Source organism: Coenobita brevimanus, chromosome 45, assembly GCF_032717465.1.
Source record: "Coenobita brevimanus isolate Jiangsu-jjx chromosome 45, ASM3271746v2, whole genome shotgun sequence".
Classification (NCBI taxonomy): Eukaryota; Metazoa; Arthropoda; class Malacostraca; order Decapoda; family Coenobitidae; genus Coenobita; species Coenobita brevimanus.
In genome coordinates, this window is record NC_136998.1 from 16,767,084 (window position 1) to 16,781,345 (window position 14,262).

Below are 14,262 nucleotides of genomic sequence, written 5' to 3' on the forward strand. Positions count from 1 at the left end.
ACCACCCTCCACTCGGCAAAAGCGATCATGCAGTACTAAATTATAACTTCAGGATAGCATATGACATAGTAAACAGCAATGACAGTTACAAAAAGAGCCTAAACTATAAAAAGGGAAATTATCAAGACCTAAAGAAGTATTTCTTAGAAGTTGCTTGTGAAAATGAGCTTAGAGGACAAGATTTAAATGCTGTATATAAAAAATTCTGTGAATTTTATGAAATAGGAGTCCAGAAGTACATCCCACAGCACAAAGAAGCAGATAAGAAAATACTGAAATGGTTCAATACAGAATTTTAAAAATCAAAAGAAAGAAGAGATTTGTTGTGGAATAGATACAGAAGACATAATAGTGAAAGGGCGTATAATAATTACAAACAGGCAAGAAACGATTATACAAGAATAAGGAGGGAAGCCCAAAAACAGTTTGAGGAGGATATAATAAATAAAAGTAGTGATCAACCAAAGCTGTTTTACAGCTATATCAGAAGCAAAACCAAAGTAAAAGATATAATACAATCAATTACGGATGAGGAAATCACTTATACACAAGAGAAAGATATTTGTGAAGCACTGAATAAGAATTTCCAATTAGTTTTTACAGAAGAAAAAAATTTTGAGAGGGACTATGTGGAACATGCATGTCCACACATACTACCAGATATACAAATAGCAGAAAAAGTAATACAGGAGGAGTTAAGTAGATTAGACAGAGGAAAAGCAAGTGGTCCTGATGAAATTTCATGTTGGGTACTACGAGAATGTGCAAAGGAGTTAAGTAAACCATTATTTTTAATTTTCAAAAAATCCTTGAGTCAAGGTAAACTACCTGATATTTGGAAAAAAGCAAATATTGTGCCCTTATTCAAGAAAGGAAATAGACAAAATCCATTCAACTACCGACCAGTATCACTGACCAGTGTTGTAAGCAAGGTATTAGAAAAGCTTATAAGAAAAGCTTGGGTAAATCATCTAGAAGAACACAGTATGATAACAGAAAGACAGTTTGGTTTCAGAAAAGTAATCTGTTGAGCTACTATGACAGAGTAACAAACACAATACAGGAAAGGGAAGGATGGGTGGACAGTATCTATTTAGATTTCAAGAAAGCTTTTGACACAGTACCACACCAAAGACTTTTATGGAAACTGTACCATCAAGGAGGAATTCGAGGCAAACTGCTTTGTTGGATGCAAGACTTTCTCATAAAAAGAGAAATGAGAACAGTACTAAGAGGAAACTACTCATCATGGAAAGAAGTGACTAGTGGAGTACCACAGGGTTCAGTGCTGGCACCAATCATGTTTTTAGTGTATATAAATGATATAAACAGTAACACTGGAAATGAGAGCTATCTGAATATGTTTGCAGATGATCCAAATTTTTTTTTTTTTTTTTTCATTCATTGCCAGACGCCATGTATCCCACACGGGGTGACCAAGTGCTTAGAGTTAATTGTTTTACAGGGAGGGGCACTAATCCTCCACCAACCCCACTTGACACGTAGGGATGCCAACAGCATCTGGTGGTCCCAGGCGGTCACCCATCCAAGTACTAACCAGACCCAACGTTGCTTAACTTCGCTGATCGGACGGGAAGCGGTGTACTCAACGTGGTATGGCCGTTACAAAGGAGAATTACTAACACAGACTCTTGTTAAGAGCTACAAGAAGAATTAAATAAACTTCATGAATGGAGTAGTACATGGCAAATGGAATTCAATGTGGACAAGTGTCATGTAATCAAGTTTGGTAAAAGTGGAAAAAAACCTGATTGGGATTATAAGTTAGGAAATAAAACCCTATACACATCAGAAAGAGAGAAAGACCTAGGTGTGATTATCAATAACAGACTATCTCCGGCTGACCACATCAGCGAGAAGGTACGGAACATGTATACACTGCTTGCAAATACGAGAATAGCATTCACATACATAAATGAAGACATGCTAAGAAGGATAATAACATCATTCATTAGACCAACCCTGGAATATGCATCAGTAGTCTGGAGTCCTCATCTCAAAAAGCACATAGACAAGATTGAAAAAGTTCAAAGGGCCGCTACAAGATGGATACCAAGCTTAAGGGACCTAAGCTGCGAAGAAAGACTAAATAAACTGAATCTGCCAACACTACAGGATAGAAGGAAAAGAGGTGACATGATAATGCTATATAAGTGCATATCAGGGAAGGAGAAAATTGACATAAATAATTACTTAACATATGGAGAAGCATCAGCAAGAGGACACTGCAAAAAACTGCATAAGAAGAGAGGTGATAAAGACGTAAGGAAATTCAGTTTCCCAAACAGAGCAATTGATGAATGGAATGCACTACCGAATGAAATAGTGTGTGCCAAAACAATTCACAAATTTAAGGATATGTACGATAAATATGGTTTAAGACACGGGACAGTACGAGCTTGACTCATTCCTGTAAAGATACAATTAGGTAAGAACACACACACACACACACACGAACAACTTAACCTCAGTTATTATCAACTGGCTCACCAGTCACCTCTCATCATTACTATCCGACGGGTGCAGAGTACAGGAGTGATACACACACACACACACACACACACAAAACTTAGCTACAGTTATCAACTAACTATTTCCTTACCTTTCACGTTTCTTACACACACACACACACACGAACAACTTAACCACAATTATTGTCAACTGGCTCACTAGTCACCTCTCATTACTACTATCCGACGGGCGCAGAGTACAGGAATGACACACACACACACACACATACACGCAACCTAACCAGTATTATCAACTGGTCACTTGCTGTTTGGAGATTTTGCCAATTGAACGGAAACATTATTGATGATTTTGCAAAATAGCCGTTTTTCTTGGGCTTTTGTACAGTACCTAGATATTAAAGGAAATTTTGCAAATTTACCAGAATTTTGGTTTCTTTCCAAACTGACCGGGATATATATATATATATATATATATATATATATATATATATATATATATATATATATATATATTAGTGAATGTTAGCCTTCGTATTCGCATTCGCAAATATTCGGATATTTTTTCGATATTCGCATTTGCATTTGCATGTTGTCATGCAAATATTTTGCGAATATTAATAATATAACATCAGAAAGTTCACAGAAAATCAAAGAGTAAAAAGCATGAGTTGAATGAATATTCTAGGCTAGTGTTGCCAACCAAGCAGTTGTGACAAGGTATATAAGTTTGTTTGCTGCTAAAAAGGTTTGTTCCTAAAAGTTTGTTCCTAAAAACTTCTGATCCATCAAACTATAGACCAATTGCAATAACTTTCGTTCTCGGTAAAGTTTTTGAGACACTTATTAATAAACACATAGTCAAGCATCTAGAAATCAATAAATTGATCAATGATCGGGAGTATGGATTTAGACAGGAACGTTCAACTGCAGATATTCTTTGCCTTCTTACCCATCAGATTAACAAAACAATAGACCAGCATGGTTAAACACACACAGTAGCACTTGATATTTCAAAAACATTTGACAGAGTATGGCACCAGGCCTTATTGTCTAAGATGTCACACTATGGCTTTGCATCACTGGTTCCTCTAATTTCTTCTTACCTTCTTCATAGAAAAATATGGGTCATGGTAGATGGAATTTATTCTCAGTATACCATAAATGCTGGCGTACCTCATGGATCAGTTTTGGTGCCAACCCTCTTTCTCATTCATATAAATGACCTCCTATCTGTCACGCACAACCCAATACACTCTTATGCTGATGACTCGACCCTTTATAGTTCATTTACATTTAGTACCTTCTTTACACAATTTGATATTATAAATTCCCAAATAAACACAGCAATTTCTCTGAACCAGGACCTTTCTAAAATTAATCAATGGGGACAATAAAATCTGGTCTCATTTAATGCTCAGAAAACTAAATACATTAATTTCTCCAATAGAAAGAATCCCTCAGACTCTCACATAATTTTAAATGATGTCAGTATTCCCATACCCACTACAATTGATATCCTAGGTGTTACTCTAAACCCCAACCTAAGCTGGACAGCTTATGTTAAATCCCTTGCTACAAATGCTTCTAAAAAACTGGGACTTATGTACAGAGTTCGTGAGTTCTTCACTGACGAGCAGATGGCCACAACATACAAAAGTCATGTGCGTTCTCAGATCGAATACTGTTCACCACTGTGGAGTGGATGTGGAGCGGTTGCATTGAGGCAGTTGGACAAAATTCAAAAGAAAGCCATTAAATTAACCAGTAATCCTGCCATAACGTAGGACCTTCCTCCGTTATCAGTACGTAGAGATGTTGCTTCTTTAGCACTATTTTATCGATATTTTTACCGTAAGTGCTCTAACGAACTGGCTTCAATTGTGCCTCCCCTTCACATTTTCTCCCGAAATACTCGGACAGCTGGGAGCACCCATGAACTCACACTCTCCCTCACAATGCTGAACCACTGCCCATCAAAATTCATTTATCCCCAGAACTACTACTCTCTGGAATTCACTTCCTGGGAGTTGCTTCCCACATACATTTAATCCTCTCGATTTTAAATCGAATTGTTATAAGTATCTTATGAATGGAGGTTGCCTTTAGGCACATAGACTTATCTTTCTTTCTTTTGTTTTTCCTTCCTTCATTCATTAAAAAAAAAAAAAAAAAAAAAAAAAGCAACATTGCCAGATACCCTGAAAAGTCTAGATTTCTCCAGATATTTGGTTAATGACAGATTTTCCTCGTCCCGGATCCTGGTAACATAGAAATTTGATAGATATTCTTTCATTCAGTTTTCTATGGCTGAAACTCTTACGGTAAAAAGAATTCGTACAAAAAAAAAATGAATCACCTACGTTTCTATGTCATCAAACAGAATATTCGCAAGCACACTCCCATTCGCGAATATTGAAAATTTGCATTCGCATCCGCATTTGCATTCGCGAACAGGGGAAGGGTTAATCCTTTCAAGCACACATTTGAAAATACTTATTGCTTAGCACTCTATGGCAGCAGTTACCTGGCCTAGGGAGGTCTTAATTTGGGGGTTCGGCGGGAGTGAAACTTTTTTCTTCCAAAACTAATTTTTACCACCAGGACACAAATATCTGCGTAAATGCCACGGGTTTGGATATGAGCCAACAAATTTGGCCAAATACATAAACGAAAAAAAAAATCATTATAAGACATGTTTGGGACTGCGAATATGCATGAGGGGAAAAAAATCCCGAGGTCATAGCTGAAAACTTTTCGTGAAAATTTTTTAGGCCACATGCATCATTAGATGCGGAATATACGTCCTTCTTCATCATGGCATCGGAATTACAATAAGACTAGTACATATTGAGAAGACAGTGGAAAACTTAATCAGTAAGAGATAATGGGGAATTTCTTTATACTGTTTCTTGTAAATGATACCCGTGAAAAAAAAAAAAAATATATGAAATGTACAGTATAGCACAAGAATCGGAGTTTTATGAGTCCTCTAATGGTGGTATCAGAATTTCAGTAAGTGAATGGTTTCCCAGAAGATGGCGTAAAACCAAAGCCAACAGGAAGAGCACATTGATACGTTTGTGGAAATCGTTCCTCTTATATTTTTATTAATATACTTCCTCATTATATATATATATATATATATATATATATATATGTATATATATATATATATATATATATATATTCATATTTATATTTATATATGTATATATATAGATAGATAGATAGATGATATATATATATATATATATATATATATATATATATATATATATATATATATATATATATATATACGCACACAAGAGCTTAACAGCCCTATTGGGTTGCGCAACAGTTGTCCAAATTAATTAATGTTGTCTCAGAACATCGGTTATGTAATATGTAAGATCATGTATGTGCCGAGAAGTACAGCTGTCGTGTTGTGCAAATGGTGAAATGTTTCCTGCTGCCAATGTGTTCTGTATTGCTGATAACGCTACGGTCACGGTTGTGCAGTGTGATGCTGATATGCTTCCTAATGCCAATGTGGAATGTAAGGCTGAGAAGGCTCCCCTGCGTACAGATCAGACAGATCACTGTACTCGTTAACTCGGAGTAACATGATGGCACCTGATAAACATGAACACCCCTTATATCTCTCCCAACAATCTTGTGAGAATTAGAATGAAACTAAAAATCAAGACAGTAAGATGTACCTGTTCTAAATAAACTATCATATTGTCGCTGGAATGTTTTAAAACCTGAGTTCTTGAGAGAGTGTCTATCATCCTACAAGTCGAAGTACTCTACCCTGGCAGAGATATTCGTATGTTGATCGGTGGCCGCGAGGTCAAGCCCCCACCTCCTCTTCATCCAGTCTGCTATTTTTTCAAGTATAATGCATTTACCCCAGTCAGACTACTACATCCTCTCAAACTGATGGAGGACGTGCAATGTGAGAGGTCACGAGGCTGTGACATCGACCTTCCTTGCCTTTAAATGCCAAGCCTGCCTGCCTGCCATGATCCTGCTGTCAGTACACTGATGTATTAGCCATGACTTCCGCCCTCTCTCGCTCTGTCTCGGAGCCAGCTGTGGGAGCGAGTGTGTGTGTGTGTGTGTGTGTTTCCAATCAATGTCGTGTCTGAACCAGCCAGCTGATGTTTTACAAGTCTGGTGTCCAACAACTCGCCCCTGTCCAACAACTCGCCCCTGTAATCGCCACAATTATCATCGTATGCAGTATAATTAGGTGGTGAGTCAGACCTATTCAGCGAATAGTTAATACTATTATCTCGAAACTAATAGTACTTATAGATTCATTTTAAAGTTCTGTTTACACAGTTTATTAAATTACTTTTTTTAAAACATCTTCCCCGGATCATTCCTCAAACTTGCGATTCTCTTTCCTAACCTTCTCTTTTTTCATAAGAACACTTCCTTTGCAAATATTTTGTATAAAAATATCCCCATTTTTTAAAGGTTATTGTGCGTAATAGTTTATATTTGGTAATAACATTTTCTCTTCACTTGTATTCACTTGTTTTAATATTTCCGTTCTAAATAATTTGTCCAACTTATTTCTTCATGACATTTCTTTCCTTTAAATTTAACTTGCCTGAAAATGATACACATTCGTCCGGAGATGAAACATTCTGTTTCCACCGAGGCTGACAAATCTCGTGACAATCTTACTCGCTTGAGAAGCGAAAAGACTTATCCGGGTGAAATTGTTCAATCAGCTGAGTTACAAATTTTCTTTCAGGTCGAGTGCCCGTCTCTGTTACTTCAACTTCTCCCAATGTAGATTTTTCATACCCTACACCCACTACTTAAAACATTTCTCATTTACCTTTTGAGATTCTCCTTCATCTTTTCCTACCACTCCCAATACTTGTGTTGCAGCTGTACCAGGAATCACTGCTCTTAATACCCCCTTCTCCTTCTAATTCTGTTATCACGGCAACGCAACCTAACTCAACTCCTATATTTCAGGCTATCATCTTAGAAGATGCATCACGCCCTAAAAGAGTATGAATCCTGCTGTTGGTGCTTATAATTTCATTTGTAATGCTCAGTCAGAGTTACTACCAAAGGACTTACAACAGACCGACCTAAGATTGCATACCTCAGAGGAAGGTTAGATGATGATTATTCAAGAGTGGGTTCTCTCATGAGATCTAGATTCCTGGAGAAGTTTACTTCCTACGATGAATACTGTGCCGAACTTATTGTTTTATTATTATTTTTTATTCATCCGAAAGCAAAATGATTGGTAGACATACTGGCTGTTGCAAAGTATCAGTCAGGATAAGCTCACCCCTGCCAAACAAAATACGTTGTTGGAGGCAGATGCTGTGGCAGCCGTGACAGATTCTGAACTTTTTGAGTTGATGCGGAACAGTCCGTGGGAGTAAACTTATGCTCTGGGTAAAAAACACTCTAACCCTAGTTAATGGACAGACTTTTAGTTTCTAAATCGTATTAGTGAGGATGAATTAGACACTGTTAGAGATTCAGTTTTCTCCTAGAGATGACTTAACCATGTTAGCTGTACAGTTATACCATGTTAACTGTACAAATATACCACGTTAGATGTACCGATAGAAGAGAAACTTGGTATCATACCTATTCAACCCGTTCGTGCATTTCAACCAGTTATTAGTCCAGCGCTTACTTCTCAGTCTCAACGTCACCCAACAGACAACACGTCATGCCATTCACATGCCATGTCGCATGCAAGACATGCGTCACAAAACAGATTCTCTCATGGTCATGCCAAATCTAAATGCAGAGCTAAAACATGTTGGCATTGTGAATGGTCAGGTCAAGTAACTCACAGTCATAAAAGACCTAAAGATGAACGAGGACACAGGCATGATAGTAGATCACCTTTATGGTCACCTGGTGGTGTGTATTCTAGTAACTGACCTTCGTTATCAGGCTGTAGCAAGTACTGTACTTACCACAACAGCCATCATCATTCTGCCAAAGATTGTCTTGCCCCTGTCAACACACGGTCAGGGGAAGCCTTGCGCGGGAACCAACACCATTCTCCATACAGACACAAAATTCATCATATGCCAGATTCGTTGTCTATCTCACATTGGTGTAGTTATCTTCGGTCATTGTGATGGAACCTGAACACTATTTTTTATGGACCCTGGGTCTGTTGTGAAATTAAAATCTGTATCCTCCCTACACGGTATTAAAAAGAAGATTAAATGGGTTTAGATTCTTGAGCTGCGTGACATTCACCCCTGTAGTATTGATAGCTCATAACTTTATTTGAAGGGCAAGATAGCTCTTAAAATACAACTCCATGAGTTAAACTCTTCAGAGCTGAACTTTATGTCATAAACAAACTTCGGTATCTTGCAGATGTTTTGATTCGTAACGACAGTATGGGTCAACATTCTATTGATCTGATACCTGGTTGTGGTAGATTTACAGCAAACGGATTCTATGTATCGATCATGGATTATACAAACCCTGTCCTTTCACATGTAAATTAAGTAACACAGACTACAGTAACTCCTCCTCCGTAGTCACCAGTAGAAAGTAAGAAGAGAATTTAGTAGCAGTAGCACATGAGATCTCCTCTAGTGGTGACACATCGGTTGACTCATCAACATCTCATTTTTCTACCTAAAAGAGTCTGCATGATATTTTGCAGCACACCAAGATGAAACGAACGGTTACAAAACAAGGTATGGTTTTGTTGCTTCACGAATTCACGAAAGTCTGATTGTGTTGTAGGTGCGAAAGAAGCAGTGGATGCAATCAACTTAACTGAAACGGGTTGTGTGAATGGTTTAACCTTTGAGTCAGCATTCTGTTCCGTGTTGGAGGATAATTATTCGTCCCCGCCCCGGAGGGGCTCAGGGACGGGTATTGCTTTCACTCGGTTTGTTAATTTGCGTAATTGTCTGTCTTAACAACTTTACATGAAAACAGTTGGTGCGATTTTGATTAAAATTGCAGGGATGATGGGATATGACCCATGCACTGATCTCCTGATTAAATTTTGACCCAAATTAGGCCAAGGCCCAGGATGTAGGCCCCCAAAATGTAAAAAAAAAATAAAATAAAATACGGGTAAAAAATCGTTATTTTTTTGTGTCGTAACTCATTTCAAATTAGTCATATCGACATGAAACCAAAACCTAAATTTGCACCATTCATATCTGCATCCTATAACGTGCCACATTACATCAGGATGTTCATCCTCCATTTAGCTGTAGGAGGGTCAGTGTCAGGTGGGTCGGGCTTAAAATTTCAAATGGGCATAAAATCGTCAATTTTCACCCGATTTACTCTAAATGTGATATGTGGTGGTAGGTGGTGGCGACCATCATCCACTCACTTGATGTAGTGCTGCCTACTTCCTTAGCCTTTATCATTCTTTTTCTGTGCCTGTCGTCCTCTCTTCCTATTTCTCCCATCTCTCTTGTCACTTACTGCTTTTCTTTCCTTTACAGGTGGCTTTACATTGAGTGACAAGCCAAATGGTTTCCTGTAAGCCAAGAAACCATTTACAACGCTGGGTGGTAACCATATAACCAAATCATACGTGCTCCCTACGTGTCAGCAAGTGGGTTGGTGAAGGGTTAGTGCCCCTCCCCGTAAAACAAATAACTCAAAGTCAAATGGCCACCCCTTACGGGATTATGGCATCTGGCAATAGATAGATAGACATCTTTGACTAGGTATCCAGTTGTGTTTAAACGTCTGCACTAAAATGAGTGCAGGGGACGGGTTTGCTTTGCCTAGGCACTGCTTCTTGTTTGTGTTATCTTTACCAACTAAATGTCAAAATTTTGTTTTAATGCAAAAATAAAGGAACCAAATGCCTGGAGCCTGCAAAAATGTTCCCTCCAAGAAAAAACAAAAACAAGATACCAGAAAGCCAACGTGAAGATCTGTTCATTTCAAGATGCCTGGACACACTGCATTTGAAAGACTGGAGGTCATAGACAGTAGTATTTACAGACAGATTAAGACAGTTTCAAAGTTAACCTGATGCATACACGAAGGACTGGGAGTAACGGTTAACTCTTGCATTAGAGAGTTGTTGCTAGACGGGTACTACACACCCGCCGTAGTGGTGAAGGGATTCAAGAAGACAGTTCAAAGGGGCTGCGGCTATTAAAGCAGCGACAGAAAACAGATACATGTGCAACAGTATGTCGAAGAGACAGAGGTAGAAAGGAGCCAGTAAGAAAAGGAGAGTTAATGAGACAAAAAGACTTTGACTCCTCCCTGTTGAGAAAAGCTGTTGTGGGTAGCTTCCCCACACAAAAGAGTTGTATTCTACACAGAAGCGAATAAAATGTGTATAAAGTCAACAAATTTACAGGCGTAAAGAAGGCATGGAGACGGCTTAGCATACCTAATCTCTTGGAAGCAGGTTTTAAAAGAAAGGTAATATGATCTTTCCAAGTAAATCCAGAGTGAATGTAACCCCAAGTATGTTTAAAGATGATGCAGGATTGGGATAGATACTGTTAAAAATTAAAGGATACTCCTGCAAATGATTTTGTCGGTTTGAAAGACGTAAGAACTGAGTTTTTGACACATTAAAAAGAACGAGATTACTTTCACCCCAGTCAGAGATATGAGCCAAGTCTGACATTAGGTGTGCCACAGACTCATCTCATGCATGTTGTAGTAACTGCTGAGATGGGCACTGCAGGAAGCAAATGGAAAGGGAGAAGGATGGAGTCATCAGCATATGAGTGGATTGGGTTCGATGTAAAGCTTAGAAGGCTATTGATGAATAAAAGGAAGAGAGTTGGTGATAGGACAGAGCCCTAAGGAACAACACTATTGATATCTCTATTTGAACAGTGGCCGTCTACAGCAGCAGCTATAGAACAACCAGAATAAAAGCTACAGATGAAGGCACAGACTGAAGGATAGAAAACATTAGAGGGCAGTTTGGAAATGAAATATGGCAGACTCGATCGAATGCGTTTGAGATGTCAAGTGAAATGGCAAAGCCTTTGATGATATCACTGTAGTGAGTAAGTCAATTCCTGAACATTTTGCCAAGCTACAACAAGTTTTTGATCGCCACCAAATGGCATGTGTAAAGGTTAAACTCAGTAAATGCAACTTTCTAAGTGAGACATGTAAATTTTTTGGACATATGGTTTACGCAGAAGGAATTCAAATCTCAGATGAGAGAGTTAAAGCAGTTTCTAACTTCACAGAACCTGCCAGTACTGAAGATCTAAGGAGTTTCCTTAGACTGAGTGGCTACAATAGGCGATTCATTTAATGTTATGCAAATATCGTCGCTCCTCTCGCTAAATTACTTAAGAAAAATGAACCTTTTGTTTGGACTAATGACCACTCTCATGCCTTTGAAACACTGAAGACAACATATTAATGCCCCAGTTCTGGCATTCCCTGATTATAAGAAACATTTTCTTCTTTGTACAGACGCCTCTGCGGCTGGTCTAGGTGCGGTATTGATGCAAATTGCTCATGCAAAGAGCAAACGTGTAAAAGCATATGCTAGTCTTGCCCTTAATGCCCCGGATCGTAACTACAGTGTTACTGACTGGAAGGCTTTAACACTTGTTTGATCTCTCAAACGTTTCAGAGACATAATCTGCGGATATTCAGTGTATATCTAAATATGTCATCTCTCACTTTGTGATTTATTCAAACGAAGAAATCTTTCCGGACGTCTAGCACGTTGGTCAGTCATTATCCAAGACTTCACCCTAACCTTTGAATACGTGCCTGGTAGATCAAATGTAGCTCCAAATGCTCTTTCACGTTACGTAACTGCGGCAGTCTCACCATATCACCCAAATGAAGTTCCTTACACCACTTTAACCTCAGATGTTTTTTTATATTTGTCGGCATACAGGCATATTTGTCTAAGATTATTTATTTCCCTGAACCGGGATACGCTTCGACCTTACCTACCCTGCCAGTGCCAGTAGATGATCTCATGTTAGACAATGATTTTTTGTATAGGAAGACATCCCTTACCGGAAGAGACCTACCTAATAGAGAGATACTATCGCGACCCCAAATTTCTTAAACAAAGCCGGGGCTGAAGAAATGCCAGGCTAGCAGACACTGTTAGTCTAGCAGTCATTAAATAATGGCTCACGATGACGGAATGACTCACACGTCAAGCCCAACATTGTAACTGACTCCTACCAAATAGCCACAGTCATGAAGTAATTATGACTGACATATTTGTCTTGAAATATAACTAAGGATGATGGCATTAATATTATTTAATGCACTCTTCGATTATTCTTCGGTTTTCCATGCATCAAGTAATCACGGTTCCTATTCTATCTTTTTCAAAGTGTTCACATTACTCTAGAAGTAGCTTGCTTCATAGTCTGTGATTACTACAATAGCGAAACAATTAATTCAAGTAATATTTGGGATATATCATCCTTGAGATATCAGCAATATACATACATTCTTTTGGTGCTTTCAATTCCTTCTCATTAAGCCTGACCAGTCACTGCTTTGAAATCAACTTAGTGTTTCGAGATTACTGTGAACATGAAAATGATAGTTCGAACAGGAACCATGTTCACATAATGCATGTGAAACCGAGAAGTATTAGAGTTCATTAAGTGATATTGATGCCTTCATCCTCTTTCAGTTATATTTCATGACAAATATTTCAGTCATATTCCATGACTGTAGTTATATGGCAGAAGTCAGTGACAATGTTGGGCTTGATGTGTGCAAGTCATCTTCAGCCATTATCAGACTGCTTGACTAACCGTGTCCGCTTGTCTGGCTGTTTTCTCCAGCCCTGGTTTTGACCTCCCTTGAGCCAAGGTGGTAAAGAAATTAGGGATCGCGATAGTACGTCAACTTGTTGATTCCCTTAATACCTGCAGTACTCCACATCATCCATAACACACCTCATACATCCCATCCAGGAAAGGATCTGTGTTTGAGACAAGCACGTTTTTCATTTTAATGGCCTGTTGTGTTTAAGGACATCAATGTTCACTGTGATTCCTGTGTTTCCTGTAATCGTCATGAAAGGTCAACTAGATTACCTGTTCTACTTTTGCAATATGCAGCTCCATCACATTCATGGGAAATTGTTTCTATTGACCTCCTTAAATTACCTCTTACGGAGTATGGTGCAGAGTATTTGTTTGTGGCAGTTGATCATTTCTCACATTACTGTGTTCTCGTAGTTCTCCAAGACAAAACTGCTAAGAGTATTGCATGTGCCATCATTTATCACATTTGTCCTTTCATCAACCCATTCACTGTTCTTACCGACAATGGCCCAAAGTTTAACAAGTCTTCTTGCTGAGATTTGTCAGCGGTATAACATCAATAAATGTAAAGTTTTATCCAACAATCTGGCTTCCAATGGCCTTGTCGAAAAGAAAAATCGTCAGGTGTTGAAGTGCTTGAGGTACTTAGATTTTCAAAGCACCTGTTGGGATGAGTGGATAACCCTGTTTGCTGCCTCAATCAATAGTTCCATTAATAAATCCATTGGCGAAACTCCATTCTTTGTCTTTTATGGATTCGATAAAAAAAGTTACGTTGTTCACTACCGTTGTCGAAACCTAGTCCACTCTTTGATTTGGATGAATACGTGAAACTGAAAATGACATACTTCCAGAAAATAAACCAGTACGTAAAGGCTAATTTGGCCTTGTCTAAAGAGGATACGATACAACGCCAGCATAACTCCATCATCATTCAACATTAACGTTGTGGACTTAGTACTTGCTCGTTCATTTACACGTAGTTCTTAATTAGATCGTAA

General features: G+C 38.4%; 1 non-coding gene across 1 annotated transcript; it reads right to left on the reverse strand.

The window, feature by feature from the left end:
- Nucleotides 1-1,509: 1,509 nt before the first annotated feature.
- On the reverse strand, nucleotides 1,510-1,628 carry LOC145398560 (5S ribosomal RNA). The gene has a single exon (XR_013897148.1). It is a non-coding gene; the product is annotated as a 5S ribosomal RNA (ribosomal RNA).
- Nucleotides 1,629-14,262: the final 12,634 nt, after the last annotated feature.